At 36.4% G+C, this 15,658-nt stretch overlaps 1 protein-coding gene and 1 pseudogene across 1 annotated transcript in view; both read left to right on the plus strand.

Annotated features, from left to right (window-relative positions):
* LOC127438602 (gastrula zinc finger protein XlCGF26.1-like) overlaps positions 1-12,613 on the plus strand; it is an 85,077-nt gene extending 72,464 nt beyond the window's left edge. The window contains exon 4 of the mRNA XM_051694302.1: positions 12,393-12,613. The gene's annotated coding sequence lies outside the window, so the exon portion shown is untranslated. The remainder of the gene's footprint in view (positions 1-12,392) is intronic.
* The window catches only part of LOC127438050 (zinc finger protein 234-like), a 173,643-nt pseudogene that overhangs the window by 124,814 nt on the left and 33,171 nt on the right, over positions 1-15,658 (plus strand).

Consider the following 15,658-nt stretch of genomic DNA (forward strand, 5'->3'; position numbering starts at 1 on the left):
AAGGGTTTTGCGCATAAAAACTACTTTAAGATGCACAAAATAATTAGTACTGGAGTAAAGCCTAACACGTGTGATAAGTGTGGAAAGGGTTTTGCGCCTAAAAACTACTTTAAGATGCACAAAATAATTCGTACTGGAGTAAAGCCTTACACGTGTGATAAGTGTGGAACGGGTTTTGCGTATAAAAACTACTTTAAGATGCACAAAATAATTCGTACTGGAATAAAGCCTTACACGTGTGATAAGTGTGGAACGGGTTTTGCGCATAAAAACTACTTTAAGATGCACAAAATAATTCGTACTGGAGTAAAGCCTTACACTTGTGATAAGTGTGGAACGTGTTTTGCGTATATAAACTACTTTAATATGCACATAATAATCCTTACTGGAGTAAAGCCTTACACGTGTGATAAGTGTGGAACGGGTTTTTCGCATAAAAACTACTTTAAGATGCACAAAATAATTCGTACCGGAGTAAAGCCTTACACGTTTTATAAGTGTGGAACGGGTTTTGCGTATATAAACTACTTTAAGATGCACATAATAATCCTTACTGGAGTAAAGCCTTACACGTGTGATAAGTGTGGAACGGGTTTTGCGTATAAAAACTACTTTAAGATGCACAAAATAATTCGTACTGGAGTAAAGCCTTACACGTGTGATAAGTGTGGAACGGGTTTTGCGCATAGAAACTACTTTAAGATGCACAAAATAATTCGTACTGGAGTAAAGCCTTACACGTGTGATAAGTGTGGAATGGGTTTTGTGTAAAAAAAACTACTTTAAGATGCACAAAATAATTCGTACCAGAGTAAAGCCTTACACGTGTGATAAGTGTGGAAAGGGTTTTGCGCATAAAAACTACTTTAAGATGCACAAAATAATTCGTACTGGAGTAAAGCCTTACACGTGTGATAAGTGTGGAAAGGGTTTTGCGCCTAAAAACTACTTTAAGATGCACAAAATAATTCGTACTGGAGTAAAGCCTAACACGTGTGATAAGTGTGGAAAGGGTTTTGCGCCTAAAAACTACTTTAAGATGCACAAAATAATTCGTACTGGAGTAAAGCCTTACACTTGTGATAAGTGTGGAACGTGTTTTGCGTATAAAAACTACTTTAAGATGCACAAAATAATTCGTACTGGATTAAAGCCTTACACGTTTTATAAGTGTGGAACGTGTTTTGCGTATATAAACTACTTTAAGATGCACAAAATAATTCGTACTGGAGTAAAGCCTTACACGTGTGATAAGTGTGGAAAGGGTTTTGCGTATAAAAACTACTTTAACATGCACAAAATAATTCGTACTGGAGTAAAGCCTTATACGTGTGATAAGTGTGGAAAGGGTTTTGCGCATAAAAACTACTTTAAGATGCACAAAATAATTCGTACTGTAGTAAAGCCTTACACGTGTGATAAGTGTGGAAAGGGTTTTGCGTATAAAAACTACTTTAAGATGCACAAAATAATTCGTACTGGAGTAAAGCCTTACACGTGTGATAAGTGTGGAACGGGTTTTGCGTATAAAAACTACTTTAAGATGCACAAAATAATTCGTACTGGAATAAAGCCTTACACGTGTGATAAGTGTGGAACGGGTTTTGCGCATGAAAACTACTTTAAGATGCACAAAATAATTTGTACTGGAGTAAAGCCTTAAACGTGTGATAAGTGTGGAAGGGTTTTGCGTATAAAAACTACTTTAATATGCACAAAATAATTCGTACTGGAGTAAAGCCTTACACTTGTGATAAGTGTGGAACGTGTTTTGCGTTTAAAAACTACTTTAAGATGCACAAAATATTTCGTACTGGAGTAAATCCTTACACGTGTGATAAGTGTGGAACGGGTTTTGCATATAAAAACTACTTTAAGATGCACAAAATAATTCGTACTGGAATAAAGCCTTACACGTGTGATAAGTGTGGAACAGGTTTTGCTTATAAAAACTACTTTAAGATGCACAAAATAATTCGTACCGGAGTAAAGCCTTACACGTGTGATAAGTGTGGAAAGGGTTTTGCGCATAAAAACTACTTTAAGATGCACAAAATAATTAGTACTGGACTAAAGCCTAACACGTGTGATAAGTGTGGAAAGGGTTTTGCGCCTAAAAACTACTTTAAGATGCACAAAATAATTCATACTGGAGTAAAGCCTTACACGTGTGATAAGTGTGGAACGGGTTTTGCGTATAAAAACTACTTTAAGATGCACAAAATAATTCGTACTGGAATAAAGCCTTACACGTGTGATAAGTGTGGAACGGGTTTTGCGCATAAAAACTACTTTAAGATGCACAAAATAATTCGTACTGGAGTAAAGCCTTACACTTGTGATAAGTGTTGAACGTGTTTTGCGTATATAAACTACTTTAATATGCACATAATAATCCTTACTGGAGTAAAGCCTTACACGTGTGATAAGTGTGGAACGGGTTTTTCGCATAAAAACTACTTTAAGATGCACAAAATAATTTGTACCGGAGTAAAGCCTTGCACGTGTGATAAGTGTGGAATGGGTTTTGCGTTAAAAAAAACTACTTTAAGATGCACAAAATAATTCGTACCGGAGTAAAGCCTTACACGTGTGATAAGTGTGGAACAGGTTTTGCGTATAAAAACTACTTTAAGATGCACAAAATAATTCGTACTGGAGTAAAGCCTTACACGTGTGATAAGTGTGGAAAGGGTTTTGCGTATAAAAACTACTTTAAGATGCACAAAATAATTCGTACTGGAGTAAAGCCTTACATCTCTGATATGTGTGGAACGGGTTTTGCGTATAAAAACTACTTTAAGACGCACAAAATAATTCGTACTGGAGTAAAGCCTTACACGTGTGATAAGTGTGGAACGGGTTTTGCGCATAAAAACTACTTTAACATGCACAAAATAATTCGTACTGGAGTAAAGCCTTACACGTGTGATAAGTGTGGAACGGGTTTTGCCTATAAAAACTACTTTAAGATGCACAAAATAATTCGTACTGGAGTAAAGCCTTACACGTGTGATAAGTGTGGAAAGGGTTTTGCGTATAAAAACTACTTTAAGATGCACAAAATAATTCGTACTGGAGTAAAGCCTTTCACGTGTGATAAGTGTGGAAAGGGTTTTGCGCATAAAAACTACTTTAAGATGCACAAAATAATTCGTACTGGAGTAAAGCCTTACACGTGTGATAAGTGTGGAAAGGGTTTTGCGCATAAAAACTACTTTAAGATGCACAAAATAATTCGTACTGGAGTAAAGCCTTACACTTGTGATAAGTGTGGAACGGGTTTTGCGTATAAAAACTACTTTAAGATGCACAAAATAATTCGTACTGGAGTAAAGCCTTACACGTTTGATAAGTGTGGAACGTGTTTTGCGTATATAAACTACTTTAAGATGCACATAATAATCCTTACTGGAGTAAAGCCTTACACGTGTGATAATTGTGGAAAGGGTTTTGCGTATAAAAACTACTTTAAGATGCACAAAATAATTCGTACTGGAGTAAAGCCTTACACGTGTGATAAGTGTGGAAAGGGTTTTGCGTATAAAACTACTTTAAGATGCACAAAATAATTCGTACTGGAGTAAAGCCTTACACGTGTGATAAGTGTGGAAAGGGTTTTGCGCAGAAAAACTACTTTAAGATGCACAAAATAATTAGTACTGGAGTAAAGCCTAACACGTGTGATAAGTGTGGAAAGGGTTTTGCGCCTAAAAACTACTTTAAGATGCACAAAATAATTCGTACTGGAGTAAAGCCTTACACGTGTGATAAGTGTGGAACGGGTTTTGCGTATAAAAACTACTTTAAGATGCACAAAATAATTAGTACTGGAATAAAGCCTTACACGTGTGATAAGTGTGGAACGGGTTTTGCGCATAAAAACTACTTTAAGATGCACAAAATAATTCGTACTGGAGTAAAGCCTTACACTTGTGATAAGTGTGGAACGTGTTTTGCGTATATAAACTACTTTAATATGCACATAATAATCCTTACTGGAGTAAAGCCTTACACGTGTGATAAGTGTGGAACGGGTTTTTCGCATAAAAACTACTTTAAGATGCACAAAATAATTCGTACCGGAGTAAAGCCTTACACGTGTGATAAGTGTGGAATGGGTTTTGCGTAAAAAAAACTACTTTAAGATGCACAAAATAATTCGTACCGGAGTAAAGCCTTTCACGTGTGATAAGTGTGGAACAGGTTTTGCGTATAAAAACTACTTTAAGATGCACAAAATAATTCGTACTGGAGTAAAGCCTTACACGTGTGATAAGTGTGGAAAGGGTTTTGCGTATAAAAACTACTTTAAGATGCACAAAATAATTCGTACTGGAGTAAAGCCTTACACGTCTGATATGTGTGGAACGGGTTTTGCGTATAAAAAATACTTTAAGATGCACAAAATAATTCGTACTGGAGTAAAGCCTTACACGTGTGATAAGTGTGGAAAGGGTTTTGCGTATAAAACTACTTTAAGATGCACAAAATAATTCGTACTGGAGTAAAGCCTTACACGTGTGATAAGTGTGGAAAGGGTTTTGCGCATAAAAATTACTTTAAGATGCACAAAATAATTAGTACTGGAGTAAAGCCTAACACGTGTGATAAGTGTGGAAAGGGTTTTGCGCCTAAAAACTACTTTAAGATGCACAAAATAATTCGTACTGGAGTAAAGCCTTACACTTGTGATAAGTGTGGAACGGGTTTTGCGTATAAAAACTACTTTAAGATGCACAAAATAATTCGTACTGGAGTAAAGCCTTACACGTTTTATAAGTGTGGAACGGGTTTTGCGTATATAAACTACTTTAAGATGCACATAATAATCCTTACTGGAGTAAAGCCTTACACGTGTGATAAGTGTGGAACGGGTTTTGCGTATAAAAACTACTTTAAGATGCACAAAATAATTCGTACTGGAGTAAAGCCTTACACGTGTGATAAGTGTGGAACGGGTTTTGCGCATAGAAACTACTTTAAGATGCACAAAATAATTCGTACTGGAGTAAAGCCTTACACGTGTGATAAGTGTGGAATGGGTTTTGCGTAAAAAAAACTACTTTAAGATGCACAAAATAATTCGTACCGGAGTAAAGCCTTACACGTGTGATAAGTGTGGAAAGGGTTTTGCGCATAAAAACTACTTTAAGATGCACAAAATAATTCGTACTGGAGTAAAGCCTTACACGTGTGATAAGTGTGGAAAGGGTTTTGCGCCTAAAAACTACTTTAAGATGCACAAAATAATTCGTACTGGAGTAAAGCCTAACACGTGTGATAAGTGTGGAAAGGGTTTTGTGCCTAAAAACTACTTTAAGATGCACAAAATAATTCGTACTGGAGTAAAGCCTTACACTTGTGATAAGTGTGGAACGTGTTTTGCGTATAAAAACTACTTTAAGATGCACAAAATAATTCGTACTGGAGTAAAGCCTTACACGTTTTATAAGTGTGGAACGTGTTTTGCGTATATAAACTACTTTAAGATGCACAAAATAATTCGTACTGGAGTAAAGCCTTACACGTGTGATAAGTGTGGAAAGGGTTTTGCGTATAAAAACTACTTTAACATGCACAAAATAATTCGTACTGGAGTAAAGCCTTATACGTGTGATAAGTGTGGAAAGGGTTTTGCGCATAAAAACTACTTTAAGATGCACAAAATAATTCGTACTGTAGTAAAGCCTTACACGTGTGATAAGTGTGGAAAGGGTTTTGCGTATAAAAACTACTTTAAGATGCACAAAATAATTCGTACTGGAGTAAAGCCTTACACGTGTGATAAGTGTGGAACGGGTTTTGCGTATAAAAACTACTTTAAGATGCACAAAATAATTCGTACTGGAATAAAGCCTTACACGTGTGATAAGTGTGGAACGGGTTTTGCGCATGAAAACTACTTTAAGATGCACAAAATAATTCGTACTGGAGTAAAGCCTTAAACGTGTGATAAGTGTGGAAGGGTTTTGCGTATAAAAACTACTTTAATATGCACAAAATAATTCGTACTGGAGTAAAGCCTTAAACGTGTGATAAGTGTGGAAAGGGTTTTGCGTATAAAAACTACTTTAAGATGCACAAAATAATTCGTACTGGAGTAAAGCCTTACACGTGTGATAAGTGTGGAAAGGGTTTTGCGTATAAAAACTACTTTAAGATGCACAAAATAATTCGTACTGGAGTAAAGCCTTAAACGTGTGATAAGTGTGGAAAGGGTTTTGCGTATAAAAACTACTTTAAGATGCACAAAATAATTCGTACTGTATTAAAGCCTTACACGTGTGATAAGTGTGGAAAGGGTTTTGCGTATAAAAACTACTTTAAGATGCACAAAATAATTCGTACTGGAGTAAAGCCTTACACGTGTGATAAGTGTGGAAAGGGTTTTGCGTATAAAAACTACTTTAAGATGCACAAAATAATTCGTACTGGAGTAAAGCCTTACACGTGTGATAAGTGTGGAAAGGGTTTTGCGCTTAAAAACTACTTTAAGATGCACAAAATAATTCGTACTGTATTAAAGCCTTACACGTGTGATAAATGTGGAAAGGGTTTTGCGTATAAAAACTACTTTAAGATGCACAAAATAATTCGTACTGGAGTAAAGCCTTACACGTGTGATAAGTGTGGAACGGGTTTTGCGTATAAAAACTACTTTAAGATGCACAAAATAATTCGTACTGGAGTAAAGCCTTACACGTGTGATAAGTGTGGAACGGGTTTTGCGCATAAAAACTACTTTAAGATGCACAAAATAATTCGTACTGGAGTAAAGCTTTACACGTGTGATAAGTGTGGAACGGGTTTTGTGCATAAAAACTACTTTAAGATGCACAAAATAATTCGTACTGGAGTAAAGCCTTACACGTGTGATAAGTGTGGAACGGGTTTTGCGTATAAAAACTACTTTAAGATGCACAAAATAATTCGTACTGGAGTAAAGCCTTACACGTGTGATAAGTGTGGAACGGGTTTTGCGCATAAAAACTACTTTAAGATGCACAAAATAATTCGTACTGGAGTAAAGCCTTACACGTGTGATAAGTGTGGAACGGGTTTTGCGCATAAAAACTACTTTAAGATGCACAAAATAATTCATACTGGAGTAAAGCCTTACACGTGTGATAAGTGTGGAACGGGTTTTGCCTATAAAAACTACTTTAAGATGCACAAAATAATTCGTACTGGAGTAAAGCCTTACACGTTTGATAAGTGTGGAAAGGGTTTTGCGTATAAAAACTACTTTAAAATGCACAAAATAATTCGTACCGGAGTAAAGCCTTACACGTGTGATAAGTGTGGAACGGGTTTTTCGCATAAAAACTACTTTAAGATGCACAAAATAATTCGTACCGGAGTAAAGCCTTACACGTGTGATAAGTGTGGAACGGGTTTTGCGTATAAAAACTACTTTTAGATGCACAAAATAATTCGTACTGGAGTAAAGCCTTACACGTGTGATAAGTGTGGAACGGGTTTTGCGTATAAAAACTACTTTAAGATGCACAAAATAATTCGTACTGGAGTAAAGCCTTACACGTGTGATAAGTGTGGAACGGGTTTTGCGCATAAAAACTACTTTAAGATGCACAAAATAATTCGTACTGGAGTAAAGCCTTACACGTGTGATAAGTGTGGAACGGGTTTTGCGCATAAAAACTACTTTAAGATGCACAAAATAATTCGTACTGGAGTAAAGCCTTACACTTGTGATAAGTGTGGAACGGGTTTTGCGTATAAAAACTACTTTAAGATGCACAAAATAATTTGTACTGGAGTAAAGCCTTACACGTGTGATAAGTGTGGAACGGGTTTTACGTATAAAAACTACTTTAAGATGCACAAAATAATTCGTACTGGAGTAAAGCCTTACACGTTTGATAAGTGTGGAACTTGTTTTGCGTATATAAACTACTTTAAGATGCACATAATAATCCTTACTGGAGTAAAGCCTTACACGTGTGATAAGTGTGGAAAGGGTTTTGCGTATAAAAACTACTTTAAGATGCACAAAATAATTCGTACTGGAGTAAAGCCTTACACGTGTGATAAGTGTGGAAAGGGTTTTGCGCATAAAAACTACTTTAAGATGCACAAAATAATTCGTACTGTATTAAAGCCTTACACGTGTGATAAGTGTGGAACGGGTTTTGCGCATAAAAACTACTTTAAGATGCACAAAATAATTCGTACTGGAGTAAAGCCTTACACGTGTGATAAGTGTGGAACGGGTTTTGCGCATAAAAACTACTTTAAGATGCACAAAATAATTCGTACTGGAGTAAAGCCTTACACGTGTGATAAGTGTGGAACGGGTTTTGCGTATAAAAACTACTTTAAGATGCACAAAATAATTCATACTGGAGTAAAGCCTTACACGTGTGATAAGTGTGGAAAGGGTTTTGCATATAAAAACTACTTTAAGAAGCACAAAATAATTCATACTGGAGTAAAGCCTTACACGTGTGATAAGTGTGGAAAGAGTTTTGCATATAAAAAGAACTTTAACACACACATAATAATTCATACTGGAGTAAAGCCGTACACGTGATCAGTGTGGAATTGGTTTTTGCACAAAAAGTAGTACTCGATAGACACATGAGAATCCACACTGGAGAGAAGCCGTACACATGTAATCAGTGTGGAAAGAGTTTCATGTGGTCAAAATGTCATCACAATCTCTCACACTGGAGAAAGACCATTTAACTGTGATCAGTGTGGTAAAAATGTTATTGTGGAATCAGCCCTGAAAAGACACCTGAAAGTTCATACAAAGGAGAAGCCATATGTGTGTTCTGATTGTGGAAATAGTTTTGCAACACGGAACGGTTTGAAACAGCACCAGAATACACACACCGGTGTGAAAGACCATGTGTGCTTTCAGTGTGAAAAGACTTTTACCACAGCTGGTAGTTTGAAAGAGCACCAGAGAATTCACGCTGGAGAAAAACCTTACAAGTGTTCACACTGTGACAAGAGATTCACTCTTTCATCTCACCTGAAAAGACATGAGAAGATCCACACTAGAGAGAAACCGTACTACTGCCCTCCATGTGGGAAGAGTTTCATCCAATCAAGTCATCTACAGAGTAATTTGAAAAAGCTTCATCCACATTTCTCAGGGTGAACACTTGTTGATTTAAATCAGGTTTTTGTTCTTGCCAGGCCTGACTCCATAGGGGGGCCAGGGTGGGCCTGGCCCACCCAATCAGGAGCTTGGCCCACCCTGGCCCCACCTCCCATAACAACTAATCACAAAATTGGTGCGATGTTCAATTCAGCTCCAGATTTATTTATTTTTTAAGTGTAGGCTGTCAAAACAATAGCCTTAGCCTCATTCACCTCGCTACCTTTGCCGTTACAAACGTGCTGAATGACAAAGCAATATTAATAACGATACTGTCCTTTTAACAGTCAGTGAACATATTACTAAACACTTGTACATTAAACAAAGCACAACATGCATAAATTTCTTATTCTGAAAGGATAAAAGAAAAGCACTTTTGCTCACCAGGATGCAGCTACCACCTCTTCCATTTGTGGCAACGAGGTCAGAGAAATAGTTGGGTCAAGTTCAACGGCGTCTTCGGATGGTGTCAAAAACACAATTACACCTACACAAAAATGCAGCAATTCTCTCCCAAATGATTTAAAGAAGGCAAATCCTCATCAGCCGGCTATGAAATCATACCCCTGAACTCTTCTCAGAAGGAGGGAGAGATGTTTTTTGGCCGCTTGGTATCACTCACGACCGTGGCTTGAATATTCTCTAGAGCGCGATGCACGGTTTTGATGTCGAGTATTTGGTGTTGCTTTCTCTGAGAAGGATACTTTAGTTTCGACGGGTTTTAGAAACTGGAAAGCAGCATTAGAATGCGACCGCGGTCTTCAAAAACATGCTTGTAGCCAGGCTCATTTACAAGCCTCAACCGCGTGGGCAGAATTTCGCCGCCGGCAGGTGTCAGGGGTGACCATAGCATGTTTACTCGACCCCCAACATATAGAAAAGAATTGATATTACATTTAAAGCGTGGCAGGTGTTGTGAAATTTTTAGCAGTCAATGAGCTTCCACTACGTGGAGGTCAGGAAACATTTGACAATGAGGAGGATTGCATAGCTGCGGGGGTTTTTGCCAAGCTGTTTAAATACACGTCGGAGAAAGATAAATGCCTTGCTGACATTACATCAAATATCCCAGAAAATGCAAAGTACACTTCCAAAACCATCCAGAATTAAGTGATTTAAATTTTGGCGGAAATATGACACTGCTGATTCAGCTGCATTCTGTTTAAAAATTGATGGCACAAGGGATCGGTGCAACATTGAAAATTTGTCTGTTGTAATCCGCTTTGTGTGCAATGGTGTGCCAGAGGAACATCTCATTGGCTTGTTAGTACTATAGCAGCTTGATGCAGATTACATCACCACCGAAATATTAAGACACTTGTCTCATACAGGATTCAGTTCTGACAACTGAGCCAGAGTTATGATGGAGCATCAGTGATGAGTGGGGTGCGAGGCGGTGTTCAGGCTTTATTGCAAAAAAGGTTGGGCAGGCATATCCCCTACATCCACTGCTATAACCACCAGCTTCACCTCTCCATCATACATGCAATTCAAAGTGAACCTTGTGTCAAAAGATTCTTTGACTTGTCAGGCTCCCTGTACTCTTTTATTTTTTTCAGGCATCATTTTGTCTGTCAGAGGGACAGTTGCCCATATCTCAAGAGGTTGTTAGAAATCCGCTGGACAAGTCATTTTGAAGTTACCAAACATGTTGTGGAGAACGAGGAAGTCATTCCTGACGTTCTTTCCAAGGTTTCCGATGATGACAATGCCTCGGTTGACCTTGCAAAAGAAGCTTCTGGGCTTCTCTCTCAGCTGAAGTGACGCCATTTTTTTGAAGTTGGCAAATTTCTGATTCATCATCTTGCCATTTTTCAAACCGGCCCATGCCATCCTACGGTCTCACCATGTTGATTTGTGCAGTACAGCTGAAGTACTGCAGGTATCTCTTAGTGCACTGAGAAATCTGAGAATTGCAGCAGTACTGCACTGGCATGTCTACTGATGAGCCCTCACCAAAACGTCTAAGGACTATTAATCCCCTCTATGCTGACTCTGTCATTTTATCACCTATAGGGCAAGAGGGACAGTCAGGCTCTGAATGTTCCACTGAAGCTCTAAGGCAACAGATGTTAAACATTGTTGATACAGCTGTATCAGAGATGGAAAACAGGTTTTCCACAAAGAATTTAGAGCTGATGCAAGCCCTCTCATGTTTGATGCCAAAATCCAACAAATTCAGCTGCTTGAGCCTTTCTGTAGTCTTGCAGGGGTTGCAAAAAATGAGCTGCGTAGTGAAATTCTTGTTGCCAGACCAATGCTGACCAAAAAGCTTCCAACTAATGCTGACTGTTCGGCTGTTTGCAAACTGTTGCAGGAATACAAAGATGCATTTCCAGGTCTTCATAAACTGTATGTGTCTCAATCAAATCAAATCAAAATCACTAAATCAATAAAATCACTTTTATTGTCACACAACCATATGCACAAGTGCAACAGTGGGTGAAAGTCTTGGTCTGCCCTGGTCATGGGCGTTTCTACTGCTTCATGTGAGAGCTCATTCTCCACACTGGCAAGAATTTTTACACCGTTTCGCTTCCCAATGCTTCACGAGAGGAAAAAAAATCTTGTACTTTTAGCTCATGAAAAATCAATAACACATGAACTGGACATGGATGAGTTTGTGACCGAATTTTCTAAAACAAGCAGAAAGCTAATGTTGTAAATATTATAGTAGTGATATCAATAGTTCTATGCACGGTCTCGGACCTGCATCTGTTGTGATAAAATCTACAGTTACTAAATTGTTACAAAATCTGTTATAGAGGACAATAAAATAATATTAAAAATAGAAAAAAGTAAAAAAATAAATAAAATAAAAATAAATAAAAACTAGATAAAAAAGTTTGTCAAGACAAACATTATGCTGGCTTCAGAAAGCCTGGCCAATATTTTTAAAAGCTTAAAGTTTGAAAGTTAAGTTTAAGGATGTATGTATATAGATGGAAGTTGGAGCAGTTGGAGTGTATGGGGTGTAAATTATTCCTTTAATGTGTTGTATAGAGTGTGCTGTTGATTCTACATGAAATTATGAGAAATTATGAGAAATGTTTGTATTATGTCTATAATGTGTAGACTCAAAGGTACACTAATTAAAATGCTCCATATTAAAAACAGTTTTAGTACTTTTGGATGTTGCATTTGCATGTGTGGGGTTAAAGACAATATGAGAAGAAATAAAATTCCAAATGTTAGTAAAGAAAACGCTGCCGTCACAAAATAGTTCAGACGAGTACATGCTGTCACTTTATTTTAAGAGGTAAATATTCATGATTTAAATGTTTTGTAGTTTAGTTATTAACAGTATGGGGAACATCGTTTGATATAAAGGCCTGTTAGATTTGTTTCATGTGGGATAAATAAAAGTCTTGATGATGTTTCAGTCACTGTCTGTTCATCACCAGCAGGTGTCGCTGTTCACGCACTTTTTAATTTATCATTCACGACAATGAATGAATACAAGCGTCCTGCTGACTGTATACCGCCTATTTGTTTCTAAAAATTTAGTTGATATGACTTATTTCAGAAAATAATTTGGTTAATTTGCATACAAAATAAACATTTAGGTTCATATAATTTCCACAGAATAAAGTCAGGTCTCTTCTAATTATACTGAAAGTCGTGTTTCATTAGTGTCAATAGCCCAACAGAAATAAAAGGCCCATCAGGCTGAAAACCCTCTTTATTTCATGCCAATAGTTCACTGTTTTCACCTAATTCATCATGGTAATGTATTAAGATCATCTGTAAATTGCCACAGAAACACATTTCATTTGTGCGAATAGACTGAGGTAAAATACAGCGTCACCAATTTTGATATCTAGGAGGTATAAATCTCCTCACAGTATTTATTTGTACATTTGATTTGTCTGCACATTTGTATTCTTCTATTTATTCCCTTAAAAAAAACTACAGAAAATATAGTTATAACGGTTTAATCAGCCCTAAAAGTTTACTATTTATTTATAAAGTAATTATAATACAGTGTTTTTTCCAAACAGCATGAGAAGGCTCATGTGTGCTTTGAGTGTGGGAATAACTTTATCACAGCAGCTATTTGTATCCGCATATTAAGATGGGATAAAAGGACGTATTTTTACACAGAAAAAGTTGCATGAGATTTAAAGTTAAGGATGGTTTGATCAACACAGTGTACTGTCGCTTTAAGAGGCTCGTTCTCTCCTCTCGGATTTGGCGGGAAGAAAAAGAAAAGAAAAGGAGGGGTTGTCTGAAATCTCTCAGAGTGGATGATGTTTTCTCTTTTGTCAACAGGACTCCGTTCTTCTTACATGGATTACTGATTTATCTGGATTTCATCTTCAACATTTGACCCGATCCTGGACTGTGACGTTCTTCATAGATCATCTGACTTTCAGAACAGGTTTGTAAATTCATTTATTTAACATAATCGGGATTCAATCGCGCTTTTATAAGAAGATAGACTACTGAAAGTCATATATCACAGATCATTTTTTATGTAGGAATGTTGTGTCATAGATGCACTTTTATCATTGTTATTATGTCACATATTCTGTTAATACTGAATATGGATCATATTTTCAGGTTTTGAATGCAGCAGTAAACTATACGACTGCACTATTATGACAAAAATCATAATTGTTGATGAATTCTCTTGTTATTCTAATGGCAAACATACATTTAGAATAATATACATTAGATTAATGAATTATAAAAAGTTAAAAATAATTGTAAATTTAAATACTTATTTTGTGTGGGGCATCTTAGTATATTTTATATGTGAGCTACAAATCCAAAACCAGCTGATAACTGTTCCTGAATTACTATATTGCTTGAACAAAAGAGTTAAGAAAAACTTATAGACAGAAAGTGAAGGACTATGTTGTCTTTACTGTTATGATAATAGACTAATTTAAACTCCTCTGATTTGCTGTTGCATGAATACACACAACGGACAGGAAATATGTTGTAAATAAAAACTTCTGATGCAATGGGAGCAGATCTAAATGGAGTGCTGTAACTTCACAGTTTTCATGATTTCTGAATTGCAGCAGCTGAAATTGAGAACTCGATTATTGTTTATTAATTAAGCAGTCCTAATAGCAGAGTAAACTTCTATAGTGGTGAATGGGAGCCACTGAAAATATAATTCTTACATTCCCATTGCTGCAACAGTTAAAGGAAAAAACCCACAATTACATTTCCACGACTCTCCAAAAGAGGAAAAAAGTTAGAGAACGGTAAATTCTAACAGTCAAAAGAAAGGAAGATTCCAAATAGTGATGTTTTGTTCATAACGATTCAGTATTTTTGAACAGATCTTTTAAGTGAACAAATCATTGTCGTTCACTTCCATCCCCTGACTCATATTTCTAGTTCACTGACATCTCTCCCATTTGAAGTCAATGAGCTCTAGTTTGAAGCGTGAGAATACTTTGGTGGATTTTCTTGCCTGTAAAGACTGACGATAGCACGAGCCAATAGTATTCTTGTGCGGACTGTAAAGGAGTATATCATTGGTTTGACCAAGGGATGTTAATGATGAATCGGTGACGATTATTCGGAGTAAACTGATTAAACTTATTGATCGTCGATTAATAAATGAAGCACAAATGTGTTCAGTAATCATGCCAGCATACATGTTAATACATTAACAGTAAATAAAAAAAATCACGTATTCATACTAATCATAGCCTGATTGTACAGTATTAAAATACTATGAACTGAAAATATATTCAGAGGAAATAATACTCAGATTTTTTAAGTGTATGTATTTAAATGATAGTTAAACAGTGGGCTACATGCACATACTTTGGTGGCTGTTTCATGTTTTCATGTTCCCTTCTACAGAAAGGAATTTTCCTCTTATGTTGAGAAAATCGGAGAGGTTTTCATTAGAATGGTTGGACAATCGAACATAAAACTTTGTATAAATAATCTTTGACTGAAGAAAAATATGCATCTTGTATTTTTTGAGATTCAAGCTGTACACCACTAACAGTTTATAATTTTTATTGATAATGATTAATCAGTTGTTATTCATTAACCTTAACGATTGTCGATTAAGGACATTTTTATTTTATTTGCAATCCTAATTTGACCCACTGAACGAATCCGTTCTTCACTGAAGCAGTCAGTCGTTCATTTGATTCAGAACGAGTTCGCGAACAAACTAAATATACTGATACACTCGATCACAAACTAAATGAATCGGTCATTAAACAGGAAGCTCTGCTGCATCCACATGGATGATTTTTCTTATTGGTTATAAAGAGCATTTTATACAGTATATGTTTATTATATTAAGTATATGCGCTAAAACAATCATACTCTAATAAACCGATAAATGCTGTGAATTTTCCCATCAGTCTACAAGAAAAGATCTGCATCCAAACAAACCGAACAACTAAAATCAGTAACGATGGAGTTTGTGAAAGAGGAGAGTGAGATCATGAGTGATCCAGAAGCCTGCAGAATTAAACATGAAGATACTGAGGAACTAATAGGTTGGTGTTCATTCTTGATTCTTCATTAATGATTCTGAGA

This window comes from Myxocyprinus asiaticus, chromosome 49, assembly GCF_019703515.2.
Source record: "Myxocyprinus asiaticus isolate MX2 ecotype Aquarium Trade chromosome 49, UBuf_Myxa_2, whole genome shotgun sequence".
NCBI lineage: Eukaryota > Metazoa > Chordata > Actinopteri > Cypriniformes > Catostomidae > Myxocyprinus > Myxocyprinus asiaticus.